Genomic DNA, 7,363 nt, shown 5'->3' on the forward strand with positions numbered 1-7,363 from the left:
GGTCAGTTAAATGAAAGACCTGAATGTAAGTTATTAATACAAATTGTTCATTTCGATTTCTTTGAATTTTTCATAGCAGTGTAATGGAATCTTAAATTGCTTTGTAGAGTTCTCGCTATAAGAATTATTCTTATATAGATTATATTGTATAGATTATATAGATTATCAAGTTTGAAATAAACCAATTAAATTCACCTATGCAGTTAATCCTTTTAGTTAAAGAAATGACCAATAAGAATATTTATATACTACAAAGACTTTAAAACTAGCATGATTAGAAATGTCTTTGTACAGATTTCAATATTACAGTAAAAAGATTTATCTTTATGCACACAACAACTACTAAATATTTCACATCCACCTCTATAAATACAGTTTGAAAGGTACATAAAAATATTGTACTGTACAGTTTTCTTACAAATCACCATATAAATATCATAAAGTACAAATAAGATAATGTTTTTCAAAAGAATGAAAAAATTTAGTTGACTCAATTGACAACATTGTATGAATTCCTTGCTTCAATACAAAATAGCTCTACATAAGCTGTTTACGGCTTACTTTACTGTTTTTTAAGGCTATGAATTACACTGTTTTTAACATATTTTTTAGTTTTACAAAAAATCCACCTGCCTTGTTATTTGATCTTCTGACCACTATGTAAAAAAAATGAATCTCTTGTACAGATCTTTCTCCTGTTCATCACACATCTAACTAATCACTGTGAGAATCTACTAACTAAATATTTCAACTAGAATATCAAATCATTCCCTCTGTTGCATGCTAGATCCCTGTTAATCAGTTTCATTGTTCTCTTTTCTATTTTATAGATCTCTGTGTTAATATTTTATATAACTCATTCCAATGCTTATTAAATTCCTAATCTAATCATTTGTAATGTTCTTTCTATTGTTTACCAGAATTATGAACATAAATTCTTTCTATTACATATACTTGGTAGGCCTCTGAAATGTTTTTACAACTATGAAAAACTGTTATATGTTCTGCAGCAAGAGAAGACACATATAAGTGTTAAAATACTTGAAACTCGGTTTTATAGTGCTTTTCCTATTTATTTGTTGAATTTTGTGTAAAGATACTTGAGGGCTATCTGCACTAGTCATCTCTAATTCTGAAGTGGTAGACTAGAGAGAAAGCAGTTAGACAACATCACCCACTTCCAACTCTTTGAGCTACTTGTTTTCCAATGAACAGTGGGATCGATAATAACACCTTTAAAGAGTGATTATCACAGTCATATCATTTTTCTTATTCTGCACAATAACTGAAAATCTCTTATAATTCAGTACAAATGCCCTGTTCAATAACTTAACAAGCAGTATATTTCCCATCATTCTCTAAGTTATGTTGTAAATATAGTTAACATTATCATTATTATCATACTTATCCTCACTGAAAAAAAAACAGGCTACTCTGAAAGTTTAGAAAATAAAAGGAATCAAAACATTTTAAAAACAATACTGATTAGAAATGCAGAAGGTGTATTCATGTCTACCATGCCCCTGTACTTAAATGCCCATTTTTATTTATTAGTGAAACTCATAATACTCAAAAGTATTATCTTTGTTAGTCTCTGCAACAATCAAATGAAGGTGAACAAGATAGAAATTAAAAATAGAAACTAATACTGACAATGATCTCTATATAACAAGCACTTGTGTTTCTATTTCATGGGCAGTTGCAGTGAATTCAAATACACAACAAATGTTTTACACTTCTCTTCAGAGACTTTATTCAAATGTTTTGTTATCAGAACAAACTTTCAAATTATTTTCTTTAAATTTTAAGACTTGCTTGAACTTTACCAGAAAATTTAAGGTTCCTTATATTTATTTACTGTAAATTTAATTTCAATATTCACAACACATTAAAACATAACAAAGTACAATTACTCAATATGCATATTCAAAACACAAACACAAAAAAATTACTGTAATTTTTGCCCTTGTATTTCAGGAAAATTAATAAATAACACTGAAAAATTATCTGTAGCAATAATTTATAATTAACAGACATTATCATTTTTTGGATACTATGATGATTAACTTTCCTCCTACTCAGATGCACAACAATGTACTAGAGAAGAAACTCCGTCCAAATTTTTTCTTCAGCTTTTTTGCGAAATGCTCTAACCAGATCACATAACCGTGTTCTTGTAACACCAAAGTTAGCAGAGGCTTCTCGATATGACATGCCTTTGTCTACAACAGCATGAATGGCAAGAATCATTTGATGAGGAGTCCAGGTTCGATTGCTATAATCTCTTGAACAAGCAATTCCAACAAAATCATATATATCTGTAAACGAAAAAAAAAAAAAGTCAAAACTTGTACTTTAGTTCAAAGTATTAAATATATAAATTAACATATTATCATGAAATAAACTGATTCTAGTCATCACTGCTGCTCAAAAAAACATCAATAGTAGATATTGTATATAAAATTAAACATTATTTCTTCAAAGATGCATGACATAACTAATGTTAAAAGGCATACAACATAGCCTTTACAGAAAGGACTTTGTATCTATCCATAGCAAATAAATGGAAACAATGAACTAGACACAAAAATTTTCATAAGCTTCCGCAAAGATAGCAGAAAGAGTACACAGAAACAGCAGTGATCAATAATCATCCATGCCTGAAAAAGAATACAGCTTACCAAGATGAGCTTTCATGTTTTCCAAAGCAAAAATACTTTATGAACATGAATAACATGATTTTTTCAGCTAGAAACAAAACCAACAAATACAGGTAATTAGAAAAAAAAACAACTAAGCACAAGGAACTTGAAGAATCTTCATGGCATGTAATGAAAAAATGATAATGTAACATAGATTTTCTTCTTCTTCTTCTGATATAACAGTATTTAATATTCAATTGTACTCTGATATTACAGTATTTAATATTCAATTGTACTAAACGAGATACCGTTGATACATCAAAGCATCTGCCGTAAAATTGTATCTGCTTAATCTGATATTACAGTATTTAATATTCAATTGTACTAAATGAGATCCCGTTGATACATCAAAGCATCTGCCATAAAAATATATCTGCTTAATCTGATATTACAGTATTTAATATTCAATTGTACTAAATGAGATCCCGTTGATACATCAAAACATCTGCCATAAAAATGTATCTGCTTAAGTGAATCTCTGTTTCAATTGTTCACCATACAACAGCAATCAAATGTAAAAATAATGATTGGAAGAAAGATAATGAAGATCACTATACAGACCTACAGCACCACATTTTGCATTACTAATGTTCATCATAATAATAATCACTAGACTTGGGTACAGAAAAATCTCAACCACAGTCATCAACTCAATGTTATTGTTCTGACAGCTTTTTGGTTAACAACGTATAAACACATGTTCAAAGAAAATTTGCCGTACATATATATTTGTGTTGTGTCACTTTTTTTGTTTTCAAAATAGGTACTTGCAAATTGAATGTACCCTTTCTGTTATTTTAAGTCACAAACTAAGAAAATTCTGTTAATATGAACCCAATTATCAATCCTTTGTTACTTAAGTCATAATATTCAGTGATGTGCATGGGGGAGAGGGTTTGGATGGACTCAAACCCTTGCCTTTCTGCTCCTGTGCCCCAAACCTTCCCTAATTCTTAGTCATAAAAACTGTCCATAAAGACATCTTAATTGCTACACATTATTATTATGGAAAAATAAGTCTTAAAATAAATAGCATACAAAGATTTGAAGGTTAAAAAAAGAAATAATTATGATGTGCTATTAAGTGTCAATACACACGAATTCACACTTACAAATAATTATGATGTGCTATTAAGTGTCAATACACAAGAATTCACACTGAGAAATAATTATGATGTGCTATTAAGTGTCAATACACAAGAATTCACACTTAGAAATAATTATGATGTGCTATTAAGTGTCAATACACAAGAATTCACACTTAGAAATAATTATGATGTGCTATTAAGTGTCAATACACAAGAATTCACACTGAGATATAATTATGATGTGCTATTAAGTGTCAATACACAAGAATTCACACTTAGAAATAATTATGATGTGCTAGTAAGTGTCAATACACAAGAATTCACACTTTATTGAAGGTCTTTACAGTTAAAAAAGAAATAATTATGATGTGCTATTAAGTGTCAATAAACAAGAATTCACACTTAGAAATAATTATGATGTACTATTAAGTGTCAATACACAAGAATTCACACTTAGAAATAATTATGATGTACTATTAAGTGTCAATACACAAGAATTCACACTTAGAAATAATTATGATGTGCTATTAAGTGTCAATACACAAGAATTCACACTTTATTTTTAGATTTTAAAAGTGTTTATAAGACCAACTGAATGGGAATAAAACAGGATTTGTTTGCTTGTTATGGCTTTTTATCTTATAGTCTCCCCTAACCCTACTAAAAGTCTTGTCCTAAGGTGCTTGAAAGGTACCTTTTTTTTTTATAAACAAGTTCTACCTTTTAATGTCCTCTGTTGTTACATTCATTAGTTATTAAGTTAGAAACAAACAAGCACTTTAATACAACTCTTGAGAGGTATTATGTCTAGTGTCCTTGAGATACCATGCCTAATTATTATAAGAACATTATTCTTTTTCTATACGATCATCTAAATCTTATTACTATTTTTTCTTACACATTTGACATATATTCACATTAAATGGTATACACAACAATAAGGTTCCTGCTGATAAATGTTGTACATAAAAAAGCAGTTCCCCAAATAACATTCTGAAAAACAAAGTAACAGTCTGATTACACTTCATCTGTATTATGTTAGAATAAAGATCATACATTTCTTTCTTCAGTTGTTAAAATATAAGCATTAACTCTAATGTATGAAAGTAACCTCACTTTTTAAATATATCACATGTCCACAAATTTTAAAAAATAACTCTTGATCCATAGGACAATAATATGTACCAGTTTAAAAGTTGAGATACTCAAAAATAGCCAATTTTTGTTATTTCTAACAAAAGGTACCAAATATAAGACTGTAATGCTATTATTAATTGTTGAATTGATCACAAACGGATATCAGACAAATGTGAACAATACATTACGCACTTTAATGAAGTAGGAAAGAGTAAAAACTATACTTCTACATCCAACACAGTGTTTTAAAACGAAACTCAGATCAGGAATTAATCCAGTTTTTCTCATACTACCTTCCCCACACCTTGAATAATATTTAAACTTAAAAATTATGTTCGCTTATAGAAAAATCCAAATAAGTCTAAACTACTATTCACTTGTTTATGAGATGACATATTAAGGAAATGTTTCCCACAATACATCATTCATAGCAAATGGTCTTACAAAATCATTCAAAAATCTGGTAGACAGAAATTTTTCATTATCAAAACATTATTAAACTGTCCATTTTAAAATTAACAAATGAACAATTGCTTTTAAAAGATTCCTTTGTCTGTACTTGTAAATTAATAAAAACATACAGAAGTAAGTCATTTCTTACTACAGAAATAGAAAATACACTTTATGAATGACACCAAAAGTTTAATTGACAATTACCTATTTTTTACACACACATTGTTGGACTTTCTTGCAACACTTTCAGGTAAATTACCGGTACTAAAGAATGTTTAGCTGTTATGTATCTTACCATGAAACTGTAAATACAGCAGTTTATTTTAGCAAAATAGTGAATAAAAAATACCTGAAAGTGTTGCAAGAAAGTCCAACAATGTTACCTGAAAGTGTTGCAAGAAAGTCCAACAATGATTTTACAGTTTCATGGTAAGATACATAACAGCTAAACATTCTTTAGTACCGGTAATATTTTACAGTTTCATGGTAAGATACATAACAGCTAAACATTCTTTAGTACCGTTAATATTTTAGAGAAGATGGAGTCTATATGGTTAAATTTCAAAGACTGTCAAAATCTTTGATAACTCTACTTTCTGGAAAGACAGACAGGATAATATTTTTCATAACAGACTGTAACAAAATAATTTTAATATAACTTTAAAAATTAATCTTACCCTGCTACATCATAAGTAAATTATCTAGATATCTAATCTACAATAAAACTATCCATTCAATTGAAACAGTATTTTCATTTATTTTTTCTGCACCATTTTCATTACACATCAGGGGTTCCATCCAGATTCTTGAATTAGCTTTCAATTACTTTATATAAGAAGTTAGTAGCAAGAGTTCAATCTAAATCCTGCAATATCTGAAATAATTGTAAAATTAGTTGTGAATATATTTATACAGCAATAAATCGTGAACTTTTTATTAGAAATAAAAAAAAACTCCTATCAAAGCCAACAATTTCTATAACCTTTGAAATGATTTCTTGTGTACATTTTAATTGTGTGAAATGACAAATGAGCTTATTTTGTCACCAAAATGAACATCTACTTCATTTGATTAGTTAAATTAACTTGACCTATAGAGGAAATGGGTAGAACCAAATCAATACATTATATATTATCCACTATTTGGCTAAAAAGATGTCTATTCACAAGTATACAATTGTCTGCATGATTTTGATTTTCTTATGAAATATTTAATTTTTAAAAATTATTTAAACTGTATGTTCTGATGTTTGTTTGGTTATGGCAAAGCTACTAAGACTATCTGCCATTGTCCCTGATTTTGAACTGTCAATCAATGGGAAGGCAATCAGCTGGCAGCATCCAGTGACAATTCTTTGGCTACTCCTAACCTGCATAACGGTAGGATTGACTATCACGATATCATACCCTCATGGCTGAAAGGGTGAGAATGTTTGAAGCCAGGTTTTAATCTCATGACCGCAGATTACAAGTCAAACACCCTAAACACGATGCTAGTATGCTTTAATGGCAACTTTTTTTGAAAAAGAAAAAAAAAATTGTGTAATGAACAATCTCAGAATTTGTATATAGCACAAGTTTTGTCCAGATTTTAATATTGGTGCTACTTGTTTTGCTAACTATACACATAATAATGGTTGGAGACGGCTTGAATGGGTAATGAAGAAAAACTTTAACATAAGTTTAACATAATAGCAAATGTACAACGTTTCGACAAGGTTTTGTCATCATCAGGTACAAGTAGTTTACACTGACACGGATATATATATACAATATTGAACAAAGAAGTCACATGACCGGAACTGTTGTGAAACTTAGAAGAGGTATCTAGGCACCCCGGGGTGTTGGTTTAGAGTAGGGTTGTTTTGTTCAATTAAGATAGATTCCTTGATTTTTCGTTTGTTTATGTTGGGTTCTTTGTTTAATCTTAAACAGGACACTAACATTAAAATTCTAAAAGCTGATAAAGGCAACACCACTGTCA

General features: G+C 29.2%; 1 long non-coding RNA gene across 2 annotated transcripts in view; it reads right to left on the reverse strand.

Moving 5' to 3' along the window:
* Positions 1-1,123: 1,123 nt before the first annotated feature.
* LOC111083588 overlaps positions 1,124-7,363 on the reverse strand; it is a 16,761-nt gene continuing 10,521 nt past the window's right edge. The window contains exon 3 of one of the 2 annotated variants that reach the window (XR_002609120.1): positions 1,124-2,318. This is a non-coding gene — a long non-coding RNA (uncharacterized LOC111083588). Of the gene's footprint in view, positions 2,319-5,790; positions 6,255-7,363 lie in introns of those variants that run through there. The other variant, XR_002609121.1, reaches the window with a different exon arrangement.

The sequence above is a fragment of the Limulus polyphemus genome, unplaced genomic scaffold, assembly GCF_000517525.1.
Source record: "Limulus polyphemus unplaced genomic scaffold, Limulus_polyphemus-2.1.2 Scaffold10195, whole genome shotgun sequence".
Lineage (NCBI taxonomy): Eukaryota > Metazoa > Arthropoda > Merostomata > Xiphosura > Limulidae > Limulus > Limulus polyphemus.